Below are 27712 nucleotides of genomic sequence, written 5' to 3'. Positions count from 1 at the left end.
AGCACTATATCTGGTACATTACTGTCTTTATTTCAACACTCGCTCATTTTCTCTTCCGTAACTTTCACTGTCACCAATCACCGATACATTTTCTGTCCGTTAGCCTCCGTTAGCATCTTAGCATGGCCGCTCCGGCTCCCACCGCTTCACCTCTTTCCTGCTCAGTGTGTGAAATGTTTAGTTATTCCTCTGCCTCCTTTAGTGAAGACGGTAAGTGCTTAAAGTGTAGTTTATTTGCAGGGCTGGAGGCGAGGCTCAGTCAGTTAGAGGTCCGGTTCGGCCAACTAAACCATAGTCCGAGAGCCTCCTCAGCTAACCAGGCTAAGCTAGCGGCGGACCGGCCCGTAGCAGCTGAGCGTAACCGCTCCCCTGCAGCTCCCGAGCAGCCGGCCAGGCAGGGCAGCTGGGTGACGGTTCGGAGGAAGACTAGTCTTAAAGGGCTCACGGAACACCACCACCCGCTTCATGTGTCTAACAGATTTTCCCCACTTAGCGACACATCTGTTGAGAAACCGACCCTGGTGATTGGAGACTCCATAGTCAGACATGTGAAGCCGACTCCAGAGACCTTAGTTAGGTGCATCCCGGGGGCCAGAGCGGGCGACATAGAAGCAAATTTGAAGCTACTGGCAAAGGGTAATCGTAAATATGGTAAAGTTATCATCAATGTCGGAGCTAATGACTCCCGTCTTCGCCAGTCGGAAGTAACCAGAATGAATATTGTCTCGGTGTGTAACTTCGCCAAAACCATGTCAGACTCCGTAGGTTTTTCTGGCCCCCTCCCCAATCTGACCAGCGATGACATGTTTAGTCGCATGCTCTCGCTCCGCCGCTGGTTGTCTCAGTGGTGTTCAGAAAACGACGTGGACTTTATTGACAACTGGGAGACATTCTGGGGAAAGCCCGGTCTGATTAGAAGGGACGGCATTCATCCCACCCGGGATGGTGCAGCTCTTATGTCTAGAAATCTGGCCAATGTTATTAGACACTCCCCCTGACAATGCAGGGTCCAGGCCAGGATGCAGAGCTGTAGTTTAACAGGGCTGGAGGCGAGGCTTAGTCAGTTAGAGGTCCGGTTTGGCCAACTAGACCATAGTCCGATAGAATCCTCTGCGGACCGGCCCGTAGCAGCTGAGCGTAACCGCTCCCCTGCAGCTCCCCGGCAGCCGGCCAGGCAGGGCAGCTGGGTGACGGTTCGGAGGAAGGGTAGTCTTAAAGGGCTCAGCGACACATCTGTTGCTTCTCAAGGACCAACGCCTGCCAACAAAACTGTAGGATTGCATTATGTAATTAGCGACTCTAAAACTGTAGGATTACATGATATTGGCGACTCTGGCCAGGTGCCTAGCAAAATAGAAGTGGTTGCAGTTCCCCGCCCTCCAAAAGTTCACCAGGTGCAGCGTTATAGAGGCGTTAACCAAGATAACCTTGTAAAAATTAAAACCAATGCACATTTGGTACCAATTACAGACCGAAAAATTAGATGCGGACTACTAAATATACGATCATTAAGCTCTAAGTCTCTGTTAGTAAATGATATAATTACAGAGAGCAGGAGTGATATTTTCTGCTTAACAGAAACATGGTTACAGGAGGAAGAGTATGTTAGTTTGAATGAATCAACTCCGCCCGGCTACTTTAATCATCACATTCCTAGAAGCACGGGCCGAGGCGGAGGAGTCGCAGCAATTTATAACTCCGGTCTCCAAACAATAATTGAACCCAAGTGCAACTATAATACATTTGAAAGCCTCATGCTTGGTCTGAAATTTCCGAGCCGGAAATCAGAGAAGCCAGTTGTGTTAGTGGTAGTGTACCGGCCCCCTGCTGGTGCGTATCTGGAGTTTTTGTCTGAATTTTCAGATTTCCTTTCTGGATTATTGATCAGCACAGATAAATTCATCATAGTGGGTGATTTTAACATTCATATGGATGTTGAAAGCGATAATCTTAAATTAGCCTTCGATTCTCTTCTAGAATCAATGGGTATCTCACAAAAAGTGGATAAACCAACGCACTGTTTTAATCATACTCTCGATCTCGTTCTCACCTACGGTGTTGAAACTGATGGTCTGTTGGTGTCACCTGTAAACTCCCTTTTATCCGACCATTACTTAATAACGTTTGAATTTAATTTTGTTGATGTTGAAGTGCAAAATAGGAGGTATTATTTTAGCAGATGTTTGTCTGATGAAGTTATTGTTAAATTTAGGGAGGCCATTGCTTATCTTACGACAGTGCGAAATAGTGATGTAGTCGAGGCCAGTGACCTGGGTTCTACCTCTGCAGATGTTGATTTCCTTGCTAGTAACACTGCTGATTTGTTGCATTCAGCTTTAGATGAAGTTGCTCCTTTGAAAAGGAGGGTTTCTAGCCACAGGAGCTTAACTCCCTGGTACAATTCAGATATCCGCATGTTGAAACAAAACGTGCGTAAAATGGAAAGGAAGTGGTACTCTTGTAGGTCTGTAGACTCTCATCGTGAATGGAAAGATATTCTAATAGTATATAAAAAAGCCATTCGCAAAGCCAGAACAGCTTATTATTCAACGCTGATAGAGGATAACAAAAGTAACCCACGTTTTCTGTTCAGCACTGTAGCCAGGCTGACAAAGAGTCACAACTCTGTTGAGCCGTGCATTCCTGCAGCTCTCAGTAGTGAGGACTTTATGGGCTTCTTCAACAGTAAAATCGCGAGAATTAGAGAAGAAATCAACCAGCCGGTTGTAGGTGTTTCTTCAGCTTTAGCGACTTCCCTAGGCTCTGACTTGTCTCTAGACTGTTTTGATCCTATAGACCTCCCTGAGCTGACTTCACTCGTTAATAGAGCTAAGTCAACCACATGTATGTTAGACCCCATCCCGACTCGTCTATTCAAACATGTTTTTTCTCTTATTGGTACGACAATACTGGACCAAATTAACCTATCCCTAAGTTTAGGATATGTACCACAGGTTTTCAAAGTCGCAGTAATTAAACCTTTACTTAAAAAACCTTCTCTTGACCCAGACACCTTAGCTAATTATAGACCAATTTCCAACCTTCCATTTGTGTCTAAAATTCTGGAAAAGGCAGTTTCAAGCCAGTTATGTGACTATTTGTATAGAAATGATCTGTTTGAAGTCTTTCAGTCAGGGTTCAGAATGCATCATAGCACAGAGACAGCACTTGTTCGAGTCACGAATGACCTCCTTATGGCCTCAGATAAGGGATTAGTGTCCATACTGGTTCTACTGGACCTCAGTGCTGCTTTTGACACTATAGATCATGGCATTTTACTGCACAGGTTAGAGCATGTTGTTGGGATTAAAGGGACAGCTCTATGTTGGTTTAAATCATATCTATCTGACAGGTTCCAGTTTGTTCATGTACATGAGGTTTCTTCAGAACAGTCAAGGGTCTGTTATGGTGTTCCGCAGGGTTCAGTGCTAGGGCCAATCTTGTTCAGTTTATACATGCAGCCGTTGGGAAGTATAATCCAGAATCACGGCATACACTTTCATTGTTATGCTGATGATACGCAGCTCTATTTGTCTATGAAGCCGGATGAAACAGAACCGTTAGTTAAACTTCAGGCATGTCTTAGGGACATCAAGGACTGGATGTCCAGAAATTTCCTGCTTCTAAATTCAGATAAAACAGAGGTTATCATTCTTGGTCCAGAGCATCTTAGGAAGGGATTAGATGGTGTTGCGATGGCTTCCAGTGCAACTGTGAGAAATCTTGGTGTTATTTTCGATCAGGATTTGTCGTTTAAACCATATGTCAATCAGGTTTGTAAAATAGCCTTTTTCCATCTCCGTAATATTGCAAAGATTAGGAAAATCCTCTCACAGAGTGATGCAGAAAAACTAGTTCATGCGTTTGTATCTTCTAGACTAGATTACTGTAATGTGTTGTTAGCAGGATGTCCAAGTAATTTGCTGAATAGGCTCCAGCTGATCCAAAATGCAGCAGCACGAGTACTGACAGGAATTAGCAGGAGAGACCACGTCTCTCCAGTGTTAGCGTCGCTCCATTGGTTACCCGTAAAATTCAGAATCCAATTTAAAATTTTATTACTTGCGTATAAAGCCCAAAACGGCTTAGCTCCGCATTATTTGCAAGACCTGATAGTGCCTTATGTTCCTGTCAGAGCTCTCCGTTCTCAGAGTGCAGGTTTACTCGTAGTTCCTAGAGTATCTAAATGTAGATTTGGAGGGCGGGCGTTCTGCTATCAGGCACCATTACTTTGGAACCAACTTCCAATCTGGGTTAAGGAGGCTGACTCCACCTCCACCTTTAAAACTAAACTTAAAACCTTTCTGTTTAGTAAAGCCTATAGTTAGTGTTTAGTAAACCTCTAGCTGGTGTTGGTAAATCTCTAGGTAGTGTAAACTTTAGTGTGTCAGAGTCGCTCCTGTAGTTTCTTGTGCTGGCCCCCCCTTCTCCTCCCTTTTCTCTCTTTTGTCCATGTTGCAGCATCCTTTGCCGGACACCGGAACCTGCAGGTGGTCGTGGGTGGCTTGTAGCTTGCATTACGGAGCACAAGTCTTTCCCTGACCCTGCACCCCAACCTGGGACTTGCTGATTGGGCCGGAGCTTCGGGAGCTGTGTGCTGGCCTGCGGTCCCCACCCCTGGTCATCCCGTTGCTGCCCCCCCCTTCTCCTCCCTTTTCTCTCTTTTGTCCTGCAGGTGGCCATGGGTGGCTTGTAGCTTGCATTACGGAGCACAAGTCTTTTCCTGACCCTGCACCCCAACCTGGGACTTGCTGATTGGGCCGGAGCTTCGGGAGCTGTGTGCTGGCCTGCGGTCCCCACCCCCGGTCATCCCGTTGCTGCTTCCACCTGCCTGCTGTGCTGTTGCCGTCCCTGACCCACCAGTCTGGCCCTCGGCAGGAGGGTCCCCCCTGATGAGCCTGGTCCTGCTCAAGGTTTCTTCCCTCCTAAAGGGGAGTTTTTCCTTGCCACTGTTTGGCTTAAGGTTTTTCTCCCACTAGGGGAGTTTTTTACCTGCCATTGTTTATGTAATATCTGCTCGGGGGTCATGTTCTGGGTATGGGTCTCTGTAAAGCGTCTAGAGACAACTCTGTTGTATTAGACGCTATATAAATAAAATTGAATTGAATTGAATTGAATTCAGACACACAGCTGCTCCACTGCAGCTCTGAACTCTGAATCCTGGATGTGCTGATGGAGGGATCTCTGCTAACCCTCCTTTATCTGCTCTATTATTCCTCTACAGCTGATGGAGGGATCTCTACAAACACTCCTTTATCTGCTCTCTTCTTTCTTCTTCCTCTACAGCTAATGGAGGAATCTCTGCAAACACTCATTTATCTGCTCTCTTCTTTCTTCTTCCTCTACAGCTGATGGAGGGATCTCTGCAAACACTCCTTTATCTGCTCTCTTCTTTCTTCTTCCTCTACAGCTGATGGAGGGATCTCTGCAAACACTCCTTTATCTGCTCTCTTCTTTCTTCTTCCTTCTACAGCTAATGGAGGGATCTCTGCAAACACTCCTTATCTGTTATCTTCTTTCTTCTTCCTCTACAGCTGATGGAGGGATCTCTGCAAACACTCCTTTATCTGCTCTCTTCTTTCTTCTTCCCTGTACAGCTGATGGAGGGATCTCTGCTAACACTCCTTTATCTGCTCTATTATTCCTCTACAGCTGATGGAGGGATCTCTGCAAACACTCCTTTATCTGCTGTCTCCTTCTTCTTCCTCTACAACAATGGAAGGATCTCTGCAAACACTCCTTTATCTGCTCGCTTCTTTCTTCTTCCTCTACAGCTGATGGAGGGATTTCTGCAAACACTCCTTTATCTGCTTATTTCTTTCTTCTTCTTCCTCTACAGCTGATGGGGGGATCTCTGCAAACACTCCTTTATCTGCTCTCTTCTTTCTTCTTCCTCTACAGCTGATGGAGGGATCTCTGCTCACACTACGTTATCTGCTCTCTTTTTTCTCCTTCCCTCTACAGCTGATGGAGGGATTTCTGCAAACACTCCTTTATCTGCTTTCTTCTTTCTTCTTCTTGCCTTTACAGGTGATGGAGGGATCTGTACAAACACTCCTTTATCTGCTCTCTTCTTTCTTCTTCCTCTACAGCTGATGGAGGGATGTCTGCTAACACTCCTTTATCTGCTCTCTTCTTTCTTCTTCTCCCTACAGCTGATGGAGGGATCTCTGCAAACACTCCTTTATCTGCTCTCTTCTTTCTTCTTCCTCTACAGCTAATTCAGGGATCTCTGCTAACACTCCTTTATCTGCTCTCTTCGTTCTTCTTCCCTCTGCAGCTGATGGAGGGATCTCTGCTAACACTCCTTTATCTGCTCTCTTATTTCTTCTTCTCCCTACAGTTGATGGAGGGATCTCTGCTAACACTCCTTTATCTGCTCTCTTCTTGCCTTTACAGGTGATGGAGGGATCTGTACAAACACTCCTTTATCTGCTCTCTTCATTCTTCTTCCTCTACAGCTGATGGAGGGATCTCTGCTAACACTCCTTTATCTGCTCTCTTCTTTCTTCTTCTTCCTACAGCTGATGGAGGGATCTCTGCAAACACTCCTTTATCTGCTCTCTTCTTTCTTCTTCCTCTACAGCTGATGGAGGGATCTCTGCTAACACTTCTTTATCTGCTCTCTTCTTTCTTCTTCTCCCTACAGCTGATGGAGGGATCTCTGCTAACACTCCTTTATCTGCTCTCTTCTTTCTTCTTCATCTACAGCTGATGGAGGGATCTCTGCAAACACTCCTTTATCTGCTCTCTTCTCTCTTCTTCCCTCTACAGCTGATGGAGGGATCTCTGCTAACACTCCTTCATCTGCTCTCTTCTTTCTTCTTCCTATACAGCTGATGGAGGGATCTCTGCTAACACTCCTTTATCTCCTCTCTTCTTTCTTCTTCCTCTACAGCTGATGGAGGGATCTCTGTAAACACTCCTTTATCTGCTCTCTTCTTTCTTCTTCCCAATTCAATTCAATTCAATTTTATTTATATAGCGTCTAATACAACAGAGTTGTCTCTAGACGCTTTACAGAGACCCATACCCAGAACATGACCCCCGAGCAGTTATTACATAAACAATGGCAGGTAAAAACTCCCCTAGTGGGAGAAAAACCTTAAGCCAAACAGTGGCAAGGAAAAACTCCCCTTTAGGAGGGAAGAAACCTTGAGCAGGACCAGGCTCATCAGGGGGGACCCTCCTGCCGAGGGCCAGACTGGTGGGTCAGGGACGGCAACAGCACAGCAGGCAGGTGGAAGCAGCAACGGGATGACCGGGGGTGGGGACCGCAGGCCAGCACGCAGCTCCCGAAGCTCCGGCCCAATCAGCAAGTCCCAGGTTGGGGTGCAGGGTCAGGAAAAGACTTGTGCTCCGTAATGCAAGCTACAAGCCACCCACGACCACCTGCAGGACAAAAGAGAGAAAAGGGAGGAGAAGGGGGGGCCAGCAACGGGATGACCAGGGGTGGGGATCGCAGGCCAGCACGCAGCTCCCGAAGCTCCGGCCCAATCAGCAAGTCCCAGGTTGGGGTGCAGGGTCGGGGAAAGACTTGCGCTCCGTAATGCAAGCTACAAGCCACCCACGACCACCTGCAGGTTCCGGTGTCCGGCAAAGGATGCTGCAGCATGGACAAAAGAGAGAAAAGGGAGGAGAAGGGGGGGCCAGCACAAGAACCTACAGGAGCGACTCTGACACACTAAAGTTTACACTACCTAGAGATTTACCAACACCAGCTAGAGGTTTACTAAACACTAACTATAGGCTTTACTAAACAGAAATGTTTTAAGTTTAGTTTTAAAGGTGGAGGTGGTGTCAGCCCCCTTAACCCAGATTGGAAGTTGGTTCCATAGTAGTGGTGCCTGATAGCAGAACGCCCGCCCTCCAAATCTACATTTAGATACTCTAGGAACTACGAGTAAACCTGCACTCTGAGAACGGAGAGCTCTGACAGGAACATAAGGCCAAAACAATGGCAATGTGGGAAATTCAGCACTGGAACACCTGGCATGGAAACAAAACATGGAAACAAAACAAAGTCACTATAAAATGTGTGTGTGTGACATTGAGCTCTATGTATGGTCGGAGGTGTCCAAAGCTCGGGAAGAGATGAAGTCAGTACGAGCGGAGGGGGCAAAGGCGGCTAGAGAGCCAGAGGACGGCGACTAATCAAAATCTGCATTGACACACGCACCTCCATTGCAAAGTGGATTGCATGCAAAAAGAGGCTTGGACATAAAAATAACTGAACAGTGGACACAGTAGTAAATCACAGGAACGGTGATCAGGATGAGTGGACTGGACACGTGTACAAACATACATGCTATCTGGACTGTGAAGGATGAAATTAGACAAATTGCTATGTGGTAAACTATGTATCTTACTGAATTCTGTTGTTGATGTGATCATGAATCTTACATAGAACGGGGCGGGACTTTGATAAGCGTCAGCTTCTCCCGTACCCTTTTCGTCATGTGCTGAGTATGCAATGTATAATGTTCTGGAGATGAAATGTGTCTATATAAACATGCCGAAATAAACGAAATAATAAAAAAAAAAAAAAAAAAAAAAAAAAAAAAGGCACTATCAGGTCTTGCAAATAACGCGGAGCTAAGCCGTTTTGGGCTTTATACGCAAGTAATAAAATTTTAAAATGGATTCTGAATTTTACGGGTAACCAATGGAGCGACGCTAACACTGGAGAGATGTGGTCTCTCCTGCTAATTCCTGTCAGTACTCGTGCTGCTGCATTTTGGATCAGCTGGAGCCTATTCAGCAAATTACTTGGACATCCTGCTAACAACACATTACAGTAATCTAATCTAGAAGATACAAACGCATGAACTAGTTTTTCTGCATCACTCTGTGAGAGGATTTTCCTAATCTTTGCAATATTACGGAGATGGAAAAAGGCTATTTTACAAACCTGATTGACATATGGTTTAAACGACAAATCCTGATCGAAAATAACACCAAGATTTCTCACAGTTGCACTGGAAGCCATCGCAACACCATCTAATCCCTTCCTAAGATGCTCTGGACCAAGAATGATAACCTCTGTTTTATCTGAATTTAGAAGCAGGAAATTTCTGGACATCCAGTCCTTGATGTCCCTAAGACATGCCTGAAGTTTAACTAACGGTTCTGTTTCATCCGGCTTCATAGACAAATAGAGCTGCGTATCATCAGCATAACAATGAAAGTGTATGCCGTGATTCTGGATTATACTTCCCAACGGCTGCATGTATAAACTGAACAAGATTGGCCCTAGCACTGAACCCTGCGGAACACCATAACAGACCCTTGACTGTTCTGAAGAAACCTCATGTACATGAACAAACTGGAACCTGTCAGATAGGTATGATTTAAACCAACATAGAGCTGTCCCTTTAATCCCAACAACATGCTCTAACCTGTGCAGTAAAATGCCATGATCTATAGTGTCAAAAGCAGCACTGAGGTCCAGTAGAACCAGTATGGAAACTAATCCCTTATCTGAGGCCATAAGGAGGTCATTCGTGACTCGAACAAGTGCTGTCTCTGTGCTATGATGCATTCTGAACCCTGACTGAAAGACTTCAAACAGATCATTTCTATACAAATAGTCACATAACTGGCTTGAAACTGCCTTTTCCAGAATTTTAGACACAAATGGAAGGTTGGAAATTGGTCTATAATTAGCTAAGGTGTCTGGGTCAAGAGAAGGTTTTTTAAGTAAAGGTTTAATTACTGCGACTTTGAAAACCTGTGGTACATATCCTAAACTTAGGGATAAGTTAATTTGGTCCAGTATTGTCGTACCAATAAGAGAAAAAATATGTTTGAATAGTCGAGTCGGGATGGGGTCTAACATACATGTGGTTGACTTAGCTTTATTGACGAGTGAGGTCAGCTCAGGGAGGTCTATAGGATCAAAACAGTCTAGAGACAAGTCAGAGCCTAGGGAAGTCGCTAAAGCTGAAGAAACACCTACAACCGGCTGGTTGATTTCTTCTCTAATTCTCGCGATTTTACTGTTGAAGAAGCCCATAAAGTCCTCACTACTGAGAGCTGCAGGAATGCACGGCTCAACAGAGTTGTGACTCTTTGTCAGCCTGGCTACAGTGCTGAACAGAAAACGTGGGTTACTTTTGTTATCCTCTATCAACGTTGAATAATAAGCTGTTCTGGCTTTGCGAATGGCTTTTTTATATACTATTAGAATATCTTTCCATTCACGATGAGAGTCTACAGACCTACAAGAGTACCACTTCCTTTCCATTTTACGCACGTTTTGTTTCAACATGCGGATATCTGAATTATACCAGGGAGTTAAGCTCCTGTGGCTAGAATCCCTCCTTTTCAAAGGAGCAACTTCATCTAAAGCTGAATGCAACAAATCAGCAGTGTTACTAGCAAGGAAATCAACATCTGCAGAGGTAGAACCCAGGTCACTGGCCTCGACTACATCACTATTTCGCACTATCGTAAGATAAGCAATGGCCTCCCTAAATTTAACAATAACTTCATCAGACAAACATCTGCTAAAATAATACCTCCTATTTTGCACTTCAACATCAACAAAATTAAATTCAAACGTTATTAAGTAATGGTCGGATAAAAGGGAGTTTACAGGTGACACCAACAGACCATCAGTTTCAACACCGTAGGTGAGAACGAGATCGAGAGTATGATTAAAACAGTGCGTCGGTTTATTCACTTTTTGTGAGATACCCATTGATTCTAGAAGAGAATCGAAGGCTAATTTAAGATTATCGCTTTCAACATCCATATGAATGTTAAAATCACCCACTATGATGAATTTATCTGTGCTGATCAATAATCCAGAAAGGAAATCTGAAAATTCAGACAAAAACTCCAGATACGCACCAGCAGGGGGCCGGTACACTACCACTAACACAACTGGCTTCTCTGATTTCCGGCTCGGAAATTTCAGACCAAGCATGAGGCTTTCAAATGTATTATAGTTGCACTTAGGTTCAATTTTTGTTTGGAGACCGGAGTTATAAATTGCTGCGACTCCTCCGCCTCGGCCCGTGCTTCTAGGAATGTGATGATTAAAGTAGCCGGGCGGAGTTGATTCATTCAAACTAACATACTCTTCCTCCTGTAACCATGTTTCTGTTAAGCAGAAAATATCACTCCTGCTCTCTGTAATTATATCATTTACTAACAGAGACTTAGAGCTTAATGATCGTATATTTAGTAGTCCGCATCTAATTTTTCGGTCTGTAATTGGTACCAAATGTACATTGGTTTTAATTTTTACAAGGTTATCTTGGTTAACGCCTCTATAACGCTGCACCTGGTGAACTTTTGGAGGGCGGGGAACTGCAACCACTTCTATTTTGCTAGGCACCTGGCCAGAGTCGCCAATATCATGTAATCCTACAGTTTTAGAGTCGCTAATTACATAATGCAATCCTACAGTTTTGTTGGCAGGCGTTGGTCCTTGAGAAGCAGCAGAGAAGTGTGTTAAACTACAGCTCTGCATCCTGGCCTGGACCCTGCATTGTCAGGGGGAGTGTCTAATAACATTGGCCAGATTTCTAGACATAAGAGCTGCACCATCCCGGGTGGGATGAATGCCGTCCCTTCTAATCAGACCGGGCTTTCCCCAGAATGTCTCCCAGTTGTCAATAAAGTCCACGTCGTTTTCTGAACACCACTGAGACAACCAGCGGTGGAGCGAGAGCATGCGACTAAACATGTCATCGCTAGTCAGATTGGGGAGGGGGCCAGAAAAACCTACGGAGTCCGACATGGTTTTGGCGTAGTTACACACCGAGACAATATTCATTCTGGTTACTTCCGACTGGCGAAGACGGGAGTCATTAGCTCCGACATTGATGATAACTTTACCATATTTACGATTACCCTTTGCCAGTAGCTTCAAATTTGCTTCTATGTCGCCCGCTCTGGCCCCCGGGATACACCTAACTAAGGTCTCTGGAGTCGGCTTCACATGTCTCACAATAGAGTCTCCAATCACCAGGGTCGGTTTCTCAACAGATGTGTCGCTGAGTGGGGAAAAACGGTTAGACACATGAAGCGGGTGGTGGTGTTCTGTGAGCCCTTTAAGACTACCCTTCCTCCGAACCGTCACCCAGCTGCCCTGCCTGGCCGGCTGCCGGGGAGCTGCAGGGGAGCGGTTACGCTCAGCTGCTACGGGCCGGTCCGCAGAGGATTCTATCGGACTATGGTCTAGTTGGCCAAACCGGACCTCTAACTGACTGAGCCTCGCCTCCAGCCCTGCAAATAAGCTACACTTTAAGCACTTACCGTCTTCACTAAAGGAGGCAGAGGAATAACTAAACATTTGTTTATTTGTTTATTTGATTGGATCCCCATTAGCAGCTGCACAGCAGCTACTAATCTTCCTGGGGTCCACCCGTAAGTTCACATTGAGTACCGGTAATGAAAAAGTTCAACTAAAATACAAATTATAATGATAAGGAAAAACTTACACTAATGATGACTGCAACCATTGCAGCAATAATTAAAACAATGATAACAATTAAGTAAAATTACAAAACAACAAAAAACAGAAACAACCAGAAAAAAAATACTACCCAATAATAGTAATAAATAAATAAAATGAGACAAAAATAATTATCTCATACATCAACTTAAGGAGTAAAACAAAATAAAACAGTAACAACAATCATCATCATTTGTGAGTGTGTATGTGTATGTATGTGTTTCTGGCTGTGCCCTCGTCGTGTGCCTTCTACCTATTACTATATATTACTATATACTACTATATACTACTATATTTTTACTATATATTACTATATATTATTATATATTACTATATATTACTATATATTACTATGGGCTATCAGATGACATTTCAGTAGCCTCTTGAAACCCAGTTTTGTTTTTTCTTTGGTGATGGTTTCTGGCAGTGCATTCCATGATGACCTGGCTCGATACAACACAGTACTTTGCATAGAGTCCTTTTTTGCTTTAGGCAGTTGGTAACAACCTCTTGTGGCATGTCTGGTTTTATAAGTATGTGTGTCGGAACATAATGTGAGTTGATTATATAGACAGATGGGATGTTTTGACAATATCATTTTCCTTAAGAATACAAGGAGTGACATTGTCAGCCTCTCCGTGACTTTTGTCCAGGAGAGCTTGACATGCATCTCATTCACATTAGACCTTAATGTACATTTGAGAGCAAGCCGAGCTGCTCTATTTTGAGCCAGCTGCAGCTTTCCCAGGTCCCTCATATTTGCACCAGACCATATCACTGAGCAGTAGTCTAGGTTTGACAAGACAAGTGTCTCAATTACCTTTTTGGTCAGTTGTGGAGTTAAATACATTGAACATCTTCTTATAATTGATATGTTCTTCCCCATCTTAGCAACCACTGTATCTGTATGTCTTGTCCATGACAGATTGTTTGTCAAGATGACACCCAAGAGCTTTGTTTCTTTGACCTGCTCAACATTTACATTCTTTAACATCAAATTTAACTGGGGTTTAACACTCAGTGAATAATTTGTGCCAAAGATAATGCTTTTTGTTTTTTGTATATTTAAAGCGAGTCTGTTACTAGTTACCCATCTTACTACTGCAGTCAGTTCTTTATTTAGGATTTCACTGATTTCTCTTACTGTGGGTGCATGTGCATATAATGTCGTGTCATCAGAAAACATAGACACTTTTGCTTTTTCCAGCGTCAGAGGAAAGTCATTCGTAAATATAGTGTATAGTGTATACCCCTATAGAGTAAAGGACCTAATGAACTTCCTTGTGGAATTCCAGACTCAACATTTATAATCTCTGAGAAGCTGCCATTAAAAAATACTCTTTGGGTTCTATTGTGTAGATAACTCTCCATCCATGCAGTCGTTGTTGGAGTGAAACCATACCACCTGAGTTTATTAATTAGCAGTCTGTGATCAATTACATCAAAGGCTGCACTGTAGTCCAATAGTACTGCTCCCACCAGATTTTTCCTGTCCATCTCTCTCAACCAATCTTCTGTCATTTGAGTAAGTGCTGTGGCTGTTGAGTGGTCCTCTCTATAAGCATGCTGGTATTCACTTATCAAATTATTCACAGTAAAATAATCTTGTATTTGATTGAAAACTATTTTTTCTAGGATTTTATTAAGAGCTGGTGTCAAACTTATTGGTCGGCTATTAGAGCCAGTGAAGGCATTCTTGGTGTTCTTTGGGAGTGGTATCACCCGAGCTTCTTTCCATATCAGTGGGCAGATATTACATTCAAAGCTTAAGTTAAAAATGTGACAAACTGGAGCAGCAATTTGAGCAGCTACATTCTTTAAAAGTTTTCCATCTATATTGTCACTACCAGGTGGCTTGTCATTATTGATGGACAACAATAATTTTTCCACTTCTGCAATATTAACTTTACATAGTTCAAACTTACATTTTTTGTTCTTCATTATTTTGTCTCTAATGTGTGCATAGGAAGCATCACAATTAGATTTTGGCATCTCCTGCCTCAGTTTTTCAACTTTACTTATAAAATAATCATTAAAGTAATTTGCTATTTCTAGTGGTTTGGTTATGAGTGCCCCTTCCGACTCTATATAGGATGGTATTGGGGTATTGCTTCTGCCCATAATGTTGTTCAAGGTTCCCCATAGCTTTTTACCATCATGCTTTATACTGTTTATTCTTGCTGTATAATATAATCTCTTTTTTTTCCTATTCAATTTAGTCACCTCGTTTCTTATTTTACAGTACAACTGCCACTCCGAGAGATCACCAGATTTTATTGCTGCCTTCTTTATTCTGTCTCTGTCAGCCATACATTTCTTTAACTCCTTGTCGATCCATGGTGCATTAACAGTTCTTACAGTTACCTTCTTAAGAGGTGCGTGTTTATCCATTATTGGAGTTATTAATTTCATAAAAGCCTCAAGAGCACAGTTTGGATCCTTCTCTTTAAAGACATTAGACCAGCTTATATTTTTAACATTCTCCACATATGAATCACAACAAAATAGTTTGAATGATCTTTTGAATACTATTTTTGGTCCAGCCTTTGGTACTTTGGCTTTCCTACAGATTGCTATGACATTATGGTCACTAAAGCCTATCGGTACAGATACTGCTTTTGAACATTGTTCTCCAGCGTTAGTATAGATGTGATCTATTAATGTGGATGATGTTACACCATTGCTGTTAGTGACTACTCTTGTTGGTTGTTTTATCACCTGCTCCAGATTGCAAACACTTGTTACTGACAATAGTTTCTTTTTTAGTGCACAATCAGATGAAAGAAAGTTAACGTTCATATCTCCCAATAAGTATATTTCTTTGTTCTCATCACATACTTTGTCGATCATTTCACACATATTGTTTAAATAAAGACAGTCAGAGCCTGGTGGTCTATAACAGCAACCCACTAACAAAGGTTTTAAATGGGGTAGCTGGACTTGTAGCCACACTATTTCTACACCACTTGACATTAAATCTTCTCTATACTTAACATAAATGTGGCTTTGCACATAGAATGCAACTCCTCCCCCATTAATGTTTCTGTCCCTCCTATATATACTGTATCCTTGTATTAACAGCTGACCATCATCAAATGAGTCATCAAGGTGGGTTTCTGACATTGCCAATATATTAATATTATTTGTTGTTAGCAGATCCTGAACATCCTGAACCTTATATCTGAGGCTGCATATGTTTACATGAGCTATTTTTAGCCCTTTTTTGGGTAGTTTAGCAGATACTGACATAGAGATAGCAATTAACTGGCAACAAACACAATAGAGCGTCCATTATGAGTCCAGTGAAGTGAGTGCGTGTGTGTGTATATGTGTGTATGTATGCACGTGTGTGTGTCCATATGCATGGGTCTATGAGCCCCCTTTTTTGGCTTTTGAGTCCTTTTTCTCAGTCCTCTGAGATGCTCTGAGTGAGTCTGACCTCTCAGACTTCTGGGAAAGAGGGATCGAGGGGTTTGGGGAAGGTGGGGAGATTGGGGGTGGATGAACAATGAGTCTGTCGTACCTTATGTATGCAATGTTCCCTTTGCTCCTTTCCGCCTTCATGGCAGGGATGAGTTCCTTCCTCTTCTGGCGCACAGCTTCAGGGTAGTCCTCGTTTAGGAAGATGTTAGTACCTTTCAGCCTGTGGCGTCTGGCCATCACTGTCATCTTGTCCTTGAAGCGGAGGAACTTTACCACAATCTGCCTTGGCCTGTCTGCGTCCCCTCTTTTTCCCATTCTGTGGGCCCTTTCCACCTCAATCTCCTTCTCATCAATCTGTAGTTTTGTTGTGAGCAGCTCCCGGACTTTGTTCTCCGACTCCTCCCAGCTCTCTCGTAGGGACTCCGGAATGCCATCGATGACTATATTATTGCGTTTTGATTGACCTTCGAGGTAGTCTGATTTCCCACCCATGGTCATGACGGATTCACACACAGTACTGATATCATTGCGTGCCTCTTTGCTCTTATTTTTCAGCTCATTGCAGGTATCTTTGAGTTCATCCACTTCTTTTTGTGAGAACTGTAGACTGCTCTTCAAGTCCTGAACCTCCCTGTTCATATCATCCATTCTCTTGTTTGTAGAATCAATCAGAATTTGAACAAAGCTTTTAAAATTATTTTCTTGTTGCGTTAGTAGCTGCACATAGGCTTCCTGTTGTAGTTTTAGCAGTTCACGAACCTGTGATAGGCTGACTTGGTCATCCCCTTTCGGCGGCATGTTTGCCTGGTGATGGCTGCAGGAGAGGCCTGGTGATGGCTGCAGGAGAGGCCTGGTGATGGCTGCAGGAGAGGCCTGGTGATGGCTGCAGGAGAGGCCTGGTGATGGCTCGGAACCGGAACTGCCGCCGCGCTGGCCCGGTGGAAGCCGCCGCGCTGGCCCGGTGGAAGCCGCCGCGCTGGCCCGGTGGAAGCCGCCGCGCTGGCCCGGTGGAAGCCGCCGCGCTGGCCCGGTGGAAGCCGCCGCGCTGGCCCGGTAGAAGCCGCCGCCGCCGCCGCTGGCCTGGTAGAAGCCGCCGCACTGGCCCGGTGGAAGCCGCCGCCGCCGCCGCCGCCGCCGCCCTGGTAGAAGCCGCCGCCGCGCTGGCCCGGTGGAAGCCGCCGCCGCCGCCGCCGCCCTGGTAGAAGCCGCCGCCGCGCTGGGCCGGTGGAAGCCGCCGCCGCCCTGGTAGAAGCCGCCGCGCTGGCCCGGTGGAAGCTGGCCCGGTGGAAGCCGCCGCGCTGGCCCGGTGAAAGCCTCCGCGCTGCCCTGGTAGAAGCCTCTGCTGCTCAGGTGCTGCTCAGGTGCTGCTCAGGTGCTGCTCAGGTGCTGCTCAGGTGCTGCTCAGGTGCTGCTCAGGTGCTGCTACATTTCACACACTGAGCAGGAAAGAGGTGAAGCGGTGGGAGCCGGAGCGGCCATGCTAAAATGCTAACGGAGGCTAACGGACAGAAAATGTATCGGTGATTGGTGACAGTGAAAGTTACGGAAGAGAAAATGAGCGAGTGTTGAAATAAAGACAGTAATGTACCAGATATAGTGCTATTTTACCAGAAAACAGTCTAAGTTTTAGATAAAAAGTCGGGAGAGATCTGAGCCTGCAAACGCCGTGAGACGGCAGCAGCACAGACCGCAAACACCAGGAAGTGACGCGATGCGTGACGCAATACGTTACCCAATCAGCAAACAAGTCCAAAAATGGAAAGATACTTTGGAGCTCAGTACCTCATGGCAGGGCAGCTGCTGAAAATGTCATCAAAAAGACCCCTGGAATCACAAGGTTTGCTGTGACAAGAGTCAGTGATATCAAAACCTGTTTTATTTATGCCATTGTCAATAAAAAGAGTCATAATTGCTATGACAAACCTTGAAGTGGAAAAAAGTCCATGGACATGTGGAAAGACATGGATGAGGAATGCCTGGATGCTTATATTGGTGTTCTTCTTCTTGCTGGAGTGTACAGACCTGCGATGAGGCCACTGATAGTCTCTGGGATGCATCGACAGGCAGAAATATTTTCCGGGGAACAATGTCACTTCAGACCTTTCGAATTATATCACGATTCCTCAGATTTGACAACAGGGATACCAGAGCAAGATCTGACGAGCTTGCCCCCATCAGGGATGTCTGGGAGAAATGGGTGCAGCTCCTTCCACTGATGTTCAACCCAGGGCCAGAGGTGACAGTGGACGAACGTTTTCTCCTTTTCCCAGAAAAATGCCCCTTCCGGCAATACATACCCAGTAAGCCAGGGAAGTACGGCATCAAAATCTGCGATGCCAAAAACAGCTACAGATTTACACAGGCAAAGCTGCGAGTGGCATCCCTGAGAAGAACCAAGGAAAACGTGTGGTCCTTGATTTGACTACTGGCCTGCAGGGTCACAATATCACTTGTGACAATTTTTTAAAGTTCTATTGCTGAAAAAATACTTTTGTTCCATTTCCTTGAGGTAAATGTATATGGGTCGAAATTGACCCATAATACCATAGATGTTATTATAGTTAATAATATTAAAATGAAAAAATAAATGAAACAAATTTATTTAAGAGATGTGTTCTAATACCCCTCAGTAATAGCCAGGTAACACAACAACCTTTTATTTATTCATATGATTCTCTTGAGGCTCATTTGACCAGTTTTTTAAATTGAAATCAAGGGCTATACTGACAAAAAAAGGCCCAGAGTTCCCACACCAAAAATATTAAAACCAATATTTTTATGGATAAGGAAGCCTAACAATATAACCAAGAGATGAGAAACAAATTGGATGATGGATAATTGCTTTTAGTGTATTTTAGAGATGATTTAAAACACGGGTCAAAACCGACCCGTTAACATCGGAGATGGTAACAGAAAGCTAACACCAGACAAAGGTTAAGATGCATTTTCTGGCCAATAATAATAATTTGTTGCATAATTTGAACTTCAAATGGGTTAAAGTCACCTCCCTTGATGGAAGGCAGAGGATGAAAAGGCCAGGGTCCCTCCTCATCCTAACTTGAAAAATACCACTCAGTTCCTGTGAGATTGTACCCCAAAATCTTTTTATCAATTTACATTGCCAGAAATAATGGTAGTATGTTCCAATCTCTCTATGACACTTATTACACAAAGGTGAAATCTGACGGTCCATCTTATTTAGTATGTATGGCGTTAAGTGTAGACGGTGTAGTATTTTATATTGTGTCTCTCTCGGTCTGTTACATGTAAAGGTAGATTTAAATACTTTAATGGCCTCCTGCCAGTCATCTTCAATATACTCTGTGTCAAGATCTTTCTCCCACTTCTGTGGAGAAAGAGAATATAGTAGAGCATAGAAGGAAGAAATAAAACGGGTGAGACCTTTTCGGGAGATGAGGAACCTCTCAGCATCACTATTCATGACTGGATCAAGAGGGGGTAGGGTCCTAGATCCAACGTAGTGCCTGACCTGAAGAAAGCCATAGTGATGTTCTTTAGGGATACTGAATTTAGACTGCAATTGTTGGAAAGTCATTAGTATCATATTGTCATATAAGTCTCCAATCACACGCACCCCGTTGCCGTGCCACCTGTCAAAAATATTGGGGCGGAGACCTGGGGGGAAATCCTGATTCCTCGTCAGAGGGGTCAGGAATGAGGCATAACTTCCTCTGCCTAGATGTTTACAATTTCCTGCCACACTCTAATAGTGTTGTATATAATTGGATTATTCTTGATATCCCTATGTAGCTTTTTCTTATCGCTCATGACCAAGCTCCATAGCGAGGATGGCAAAGAGGACCACGAATCTAGGCAGGGCTTGGATTCAAGATGAGCATGTAACCATTCCCATAGGAAGCGTGCGTGGCATGCCCAGTTGTAATGAATTATGTTTGGTAGGCCTAGGCCTCCTTTGTCAGAGGGTAGCTGTAATGTTTTTATTTTCTGTCTCGGCCTCTTGCCATGCCATATGAATCTAGAAAATGCCCTTTCTATATCAAGAGCGACCTTCTTGGAGATCCACAGGGGTAACATTTGTAGGGGATATAATAACCTGGGGAATACGTTCATTTTAACTAAACTAATGCGCCCCATAAAAGATATAGGGAGGTCGTGCCATCTATCCAGGTCCTTCTTTATTTTAGTTACTATGGGAGAAAAGTTAAGCTTCCATAGCTCAGTCAGGTCTGGTGAGACTTTTATCCCAAGGTAGGTGAAGCCTGTGGGGGACAATTTAAAGGGGCAGTTAGCAAGTGAAGCCAGGTCAGTCTGGCTGCCCAATGGCATAGCCTCCGATTTGCCATAATTGATCTTGTAGCCTGAGAATGAGCTGAACTCCTGGATAATTGAGAGAATAGTTGGGATTGATATGTCAGGTTTTGTCAGGAACAACAAGATGTCATCAGCATAGAGTGCAATTTTATGGGTTGTCCCTCCAATCGTCATCCCATGTACGTCTTTGTGTTGTCTAATAGCCTCCGCTAGGGGCTCAAGTGCTAGCGCAAAGAGCAACGGAGACAGGGGGGCAACCCTGTCTCGTCCCCCTACGCAGTGGGAAAGGCGACGACTGTGTGCCATTAGTTACAATACAGGCCTGTGGAGAGTTCTAGAGTATCTTAACCCATTTAAGAAAATCCCCCCCCCCCCAACCCAAACCTCCCAAGGGCGTCGAATAAGTATTCCTACTCCACCCTATCAAACGCCTTTTCAGCATCTAAAGATACAGCAAGTCCTCTTTGATTTTCTTTACTTGAGTGCTGTATGATGTTCAACAGTCTCCTCACATTTGTGAGGGAGAGCCTATTCTGTATAAATCCGGTTTGGTCTGTATTTATTAGAGAGGGCAAGAGTTTTTCCAGTCTTGTTGCAAGCAATTTTGATAGCAACTTACTATCCACATTAATAAGGCTAATGGGCCTAAATGAGCCACAGATATCAGGGGGCTTATCTTTCTTAAGGATAAGTGTAATGTTTGCTAGATTAAGCGTTGGGGGGAAGTGACCAATCCCAAAGGAATCCAGATACATGTCAGTAAGTTGTCCGGCTATCAGGTGAGTCAGTTTCTTGTAGAACTCCGGACAGAACCCATCAGGTCCTGGTGCCTTTCCACCCTTAAGGGATGCTATGGCTGCACGGACCTCCTTCTCAGTCACTGGTGCCGTTAATTTTTCTTTTTCTTCCTCAGACAGGGATGGGAGGGACACCTTATCGAGAAACTCCTTCCTCCTCTCCTCAGAGAATTCACATTCAGATGAATAAAGCTTCTGATAAAATGGCCTCATTATTTTATTGATGTCTTTGGTTTTGTAGTGTCTAACCTGATTGTCATCCAGCAGTGATGGTATCGTGTTTGACTCTGTTCTACCTCTTGCCAATCTTGCTAAAAGACGGCCAGGTTTGATTCCTGACTCATAGAGCCTATGCTTTGCAAAAAAGATGGCTGACTCAGCCTTTTTAGTTAGCAGTTGGTTTAGGGCCGAACGAACTGCTTCCAATTTTTTAGACAGAAATTTAGAGGGTACACTTTTGTACCTCCAGCTGCTGTATTGTATTTTCTAAGCTAAGTTGTTCCTTCATAGCAGCCTTTTTCTGAGCTGTGGTATATGATATAATACTCCCCCTAAGATAGGCTTTAGCCGTTTCCCATAGCAGAGATGGACTAACATCGGGAGTCTTATTAGTAGCAATAAAAACATTCCACTGTTTGGTAATATAATCAATGAATGGAGGACTGCTCAGTAGCCAGGGGTTCATCCTCCAGTGGCGAGAGGAGGGGTCAGTATAAGGAGGACAAATGCTCAAACTTACATGAGAGTGGTCAGAGAGTGAGCATATGCCAATTGAGCACTCCTTTACCCTATCCACAACCACTCTGGATGACAGAAAGAAATCGATTCTTGAAAATGTTTGGTGGGGATTGGAGAAAAAGGTGAAATCTCTCTCCCTGGGATTGGTCATTCTCCAAGTGTCAAACAGTTCTAAATCATTGCAGAACTCTTTTAGTCTGAGGCTCTTCCGAGGGATTGGGCTAGGTTTAGGTGGGGACTGGTCAAGGCTTGTGTCAGGCACACAATTGAAGTTGCCCCCTAATACAACATATGGGGTCGATACTGATGAGACCTCAGATAAAAGCTTAGGGAAAAAGGCAGAGTCGTATGAATTTGGGCCATATATGCAACCAATGAGTATCTGTTCCCCCGTAAAGATAGCCTGAGATAAGGATATAACGACCATAATTATCTTTTATGGTTTTCTCTAAGGTAAACGGGAGACTACGGTGGATCAATATGGCTACACCTCTGCTATTTGTGTTGTAGGATGAGTAAAACACCTGGCCCACCCAGGACCTCCTTAATTTGAGATGTTCCAAATCGTTTAAGTGAGTTTCAGACAGTAAGGCTTTTTGTGTTTTCTCCTTTTTCAGAATAGCAAGGATCTTTTGCCTTTTAATAACATTATTGAATCCCTTAACATTAAGGGAAACTATTTTGAGATCACTCATAGCATAATAGAGATAAGACGTAAAATGTTGAGTAATCTAGCAGAGAGCTTTGTGACAAGGCAGAGGGGCTCAGTGTATTTACCACAAACAGGCTGAGAAATGGACAGCTCCATGGAATATCTTATGGAAGGCTTCGGATATATGATGGCATAAGTAAATAAACATGACTGAACATCATGAACAAAGTATTCATCCCCAAACGATGAAATCCCAGCAAACACCCAGTTAAAGAATCCCCAGAACACCCCCCCTCCACAACCCCCCCACCACCCACTATCCCGGAATGGGCCAATAGTGTGGCGCGTTGAACAACTAGCGGGGCACGTGAAACCGAGCAAAAACATCGCTGAGAGAGAAAAAAGAAAAGAGAAAAGAAAAAGAAAGACTTCTCCACTCCCCCGCTCACCACGAGCTAAGAAGATTACAACCATACAAACTAACATGGTTATATTTTGGCAACCAGCTTGAGCCCTCCATCAACAGTAATTGTAGTGAATTGCAGCATGATGTGAGAGGAAAAAACGAGAGAAAAAAAAGAAAAAAAAACAGCTAAGAATTAACTTAACCACACAAAGTTTATCTAACACACCTTCTCACAAATTATGAAAGATCTGACCATGCCTGCAATAAGCAAAACACGCATATTTTACATCACCTCCAGCTCAGCTCAGTCCGTCCACATAGGCAAGCGCATCCTTCGGTGAGTGAAAAGAGTGACTTTTTCCTCCATGGGAGAAACTCAGGGTAGCGGGGAAGCGCATGGAAAACCGTATGTTCATGTCAATAAGTCGTTGGCACACTCCGTTAAACGCACGTCTCATTTCCTTGACTCCACTAGCCAGATCTTGTCGGATGAATATGGTCTGTCCCTCATGTGTCAGCAGACCTTTCTCCCTGGCCGCGGCGAGGATCCTCATCTTATCCCTCGGGTTGTGCAGCTTGATAATCACTGCGCAGGGCCGGTTCGGCTTTGGCGGGCCGAGGGACCTGTGGGCACGGTCAATTTTAATGATGCCCCGCTTGGACTCCAGGTTCAGCAGTGTAGGCAGCTATTTCTCAAAGAACGTAACCGGCTGTCGCCCCTCCGCGTTTTCTTTGAGGTTGAAGAATAAAAAGTTGTCCCTGCGGCTGCGTCCCTCAATATCAATGCTCCTCTCAGTCAGGGCGCACACTTTAGTCTCCAGTCCTTTCAGCCTGGACTCCATGGTCGACATGTTGTCCTCCACGTCCGAGACGCGACTCTCAGCTTCGGTGATACGTTTTGTGTTGGACAGTCGTGTAGTAATATTTTCCAATGTGGCTGAGAGATCTCCAAACTTCTTCTCCATCATCGTTGATATTCTCTCAGCGACATATTGTGATATTTCCATAGCGAGGGCTTCGTTGTCTACAGCAGGTGTAGTGACGTTGGCATCCTCGCCAGCTGCCGCGGTCTGGTTCGGTTCTGGTTCCTCAGCAGACATATTTACCCCGGGTTCGGAGGCTTTTTGTGTTCGGCGTGTTGTCTGGATGCTTTTAAGTAAGTTTTTGTGAGGTTGTAATTTTTTAAAATGAGGTTAATAGTGACATATAGCTCAGAAGCAGCGGGAGCTCAGCAAAGGACGACTGCTCAGGGTGACGACATCACGTGACCACTCTCCTCTTCTTTCTTCTTCCTCTACAGGTGGAAATGATGAGTGTCCAGGACGGATGAGTCGTGTCTGATGGTCCTCAGAGTTGAAGCAGAACCAGTTTGTGTGGACAGACTCTGACTGGACCGTGATGATGATGATGATGATGATGATGATGATGATGATGATGATGATGATGATGATGATGATGATGATGATGAAGATGTAAATAGTTTCAGATCAGTTTGTTTCTGATTTCCATCATCTTAGAAACTTCTCAGATATTCATGTATTTCCATGGCAGCTGGTGTAGTTTTCTCCAGGGGGTTTATACCAAACTCCAAATTAGACATATACCAAAAAGCAGGAAAATGATGTACTAAAGTATCACTTCTGTATTTGAATAAATGAAATCAACAATAGCAACATTATAATGACATGCAGTGTTTTATTTCTTGTACATACAATTTGTGTGAACTTTTTATGACCAGTTTCTTCTCCATAGAGAGCAGGGCTGATGCATTAAGACGATGCTGTGCCGTTATGATCCTGAGGAAGGTCTTGATTCTCTTCAGAAGCTTCTCAGATAAGCAGAGAAGATTATTCTCCATGAAGGGCTGCTACAGAGCCACAGTCTCTGAGAAGTTTCCTGAAGATTATTCCCCATGAAGAGCTGCTACAGAGCCACAGTCTCTGAGAAGTTTCCTGAAGATTATTCCCCATGAACAGCTGCTACAGAGCCACAGTCTCTGAGAAGTTTCCTGAAGATTATGCACATGAAGAGCTGCTACAGAGCCACAGTCTCTGAGAAGTTTCTTGAAGATTATTCCCATGAAGAGCTGCTACAGAGCCACAGTCTCTGAGAAGTTTCCTGCAGATTATTCCCCATGAAGAGCTGCTACAGAGCCACAGTCTCTGAGAGGTTTCCTGAAGATTATTCCCCATGAAGAGCTGCTACAGAGCCACAGTCTCTGAGAAGGTAGAGACATATATAAACAAAGTGATTATATCATTTAGATTTTGTAATATTTGATTTAACTGTATGTTGAGTAATACACAGTTTTTAATATCAGTCCACAAGGTGCTTAATATTAATAACTGCAGCTTTCTCATTGGTTACGTATAAATCACGTGATGTTCGTGTATTTTGTTTTGTGAAACTATGGAACCGAGGGAGCACACTAGTTTTGACCGTGCTTGCATGAGAATATTATTTTGTCGTATTTTCGTACAGTTTTTATTTTTTGTAATTGAATGAAAGGTTTTTCAGTAAACCTTTGAAATAAGAACACGGACTGTGATGTTTCATTGATGTACGGTTCAGCTACATGCAAGGGAAATATAGCTTAGTGTGCTTTACCAGACACTTGCACAGTAAATTTGAGGTCATATATAATTTCTTTTTGTATTTTTATGAAATATTTTTTGTTTGTGAAGTGAAATTGAAAGTCTAAACTTTCACATGATAATTTAATTTCATTGTCCAAACACCTCCGGACCTGACGGTACCTGTGGTCAACGCGTGAAGCTGGAGCTGGAAATGATTCTCACCACAGCAATGAGCTGAATGGAAGAAGAACCCCCCCCCCCTTCATGAGACTGTCAGAGCCCTGGAGAGATCCATCAGTGACCGGCTTCGTCACCCACGATGCACCACCGAGAGGCATCGCAGGTCCTTCCTCCCCGCTGCCATCAGACTGTATAACCAGGCTTGCTCTCAGTAGCCAACAGACAATAATATGACAATAAGATGTGCAATAATATAAGATGTGCAATATCTGCCAATCTGCCAGTCTACCTCACAACACTCCACCTGCTTTTTCTGCACCGTTTCTTCTTTCAACCAACTATACTGTTCATATTCTGTGATTATACATATTTTATATGTATTTCTTGTATTTATTATATATTTTTTATTTCTGACTTTTCAGTCTTTTTACAACCTCCCCTGCATGTGTGTGCTAAGTGTACTGCTGACAACAAAAATAAGTTTCCCCACTGAGGGAGAAAATAAAGGATATCTTATCTTATCTTAAAAAGTTAAAGGTCTCACAAACATCCAGGAAGATCAGTTTAGTTCAAATAGTTGATCTGAAGAATTTAAAACAACTTGATGTAGGAAGTGTAAACATGGATAGGATAGAGACCAGATGGAGTTTTACACTTGATGAGCACAACATGAATATAGTTTATGAATCAGAAAAATGACTTATTGTACAGTTAATTGTAGGAAACTGTTTTATTGGTGCAGTGATTCCCCGACAGGTTCAGGTCTGAGACTGTTTGGAAGTCTGGCATTTGTACACTGCTGTTTTTGGTATCTGAGGAGAACAGTTTTTATTGCTGATGCTTCTAGATTTGGATAAGCAAATAGGAGCAATTATGTTTTCTCAGCTCTAAATTTACAGCTAATGACACGGTTACCAAAACTGCTACATAAGGAGCAAAAGTGACAACAGCTAGTCATTAGACACCAGAGACTCCCGTCGGATGGAGACCAAAAGACTTGTCCCTGTCTGAAAATATGTTAATTTCTGCTATAAAGTTGGACATTTAAACACGGAGGACATTGTAGATCTGACTCACTGTTGGATCCAGACCCAAGTGGTCACTTCAGGAACTGCACATACTGCTACTCCCCATTGGCTTCAGTTTACCGAGCTGACTAGAGTTCATAGACTTTAGAAAAACATGGAGGGAGCTTTAAGTCACGTGATCCTTTGGTGTATGAAGAGCAGTTTTAACGCCACTTTTTCTTCATACGGAGCACAGCCATGATGCCAATCAGAATTAGATTTGGCTACAAGCTCCTTCAGCCGACCCCGCTGGAATATCTGCAGGGGAAGTGATAACGGCCAGCCATTGGCTCAGCTGGCTGTCACTCAGTCATAATAGAAATACTTTACTGTCATCCTTTCTCAGCTACTGAAAGGTGGAGCCTACACATGGCTGTAGCCTCGGGCACCCGTCTTTTTTTTTTTTTTTTTTTTTTTTTTTTTTAAAGGTTTTTTCGGCACAGACGCCTTTATTTGGAAGTTCAATGACAGGAAACCATGGGAAGGAGAGGGGGACTGACATGCAGCAAAGGGTCCCCGGCCGGGATTCGAAACGGGGTCCACTGCGTATGTGGCATGCGCTCTAACCACTCGACCACCTGCGCGCCCGGGCACCCGTCTTTTCTGTTTTTAATGTTATTCCTTAATATATCTGTTAAGATCAGCAGCAAACAAAGCTGCATTAAAACATCCAGGAGAAGCAGCTTCGTATGAACAGAGGTCTTTACTGCCCCCTGGTGGTCAGACCTCAGTACAACACACAGAGCTCTTTACTGCCCCCTGGTGGTCAGACCTCAGTACAACACACAGAGCTCTTTACTGCCCCCTGGTGGTCAGACCTCAGTACACCACCAGAGCTCTTTACTGCCCCCTGGTGGTCAGACCTCAGTACAACACACAGAGCTCTTTACTGCCCCCTGGTGGTGAGACCTCAGTACACCACCAGAGCTCTTTACTGCCCCCTGGTGGTCAGACCTCAGTACACCACCAGAGCTCTTTACTGCCCCCTGGTGGTCAGACCTCAGTACAACACACAGAGCTCTTTACTGCCCCCTGGTGGTCAGACCTCAGTACAACACCAGATAAACTACAGGCGTCTCCTGGACATTTAACACACGTGCCTGTAACATGTCTA

The 27712-nt window shown here is 44.0% G+C and overlaps 1 pseudogene; it reads left to right on the top strand.

The window, feature by feature from the left end:
- The window catches only part of LOC133419834 (NACHT, LRR and PYD domains-containing protein 3-like), a 54485-nt pseudogene extending 30043 nt beyond the window's left edge, over nucleotides 1–24442 (top strand).
- The last annotated feature ends 3270 nt before the right edge of the window (nucleotides 24443–27712 follow it).

Source organism: Cololabis saira, chromosome 19, assembly GCF_033807715.1.
Source record: "Cololabis saira isolate AMF1-May2022 chromosome 19, fColSai1.1, whole genome shotgun sequence".
Lineage (NCBI taxonomy): Eukaryota > Metazoa > Chordata > Actinopteri > Beloniformes > Belonidae > Cololabis > Cololabis saira.
This window is presented reverse-complemented; position numbering and strand designations above follow the sequence as displayed.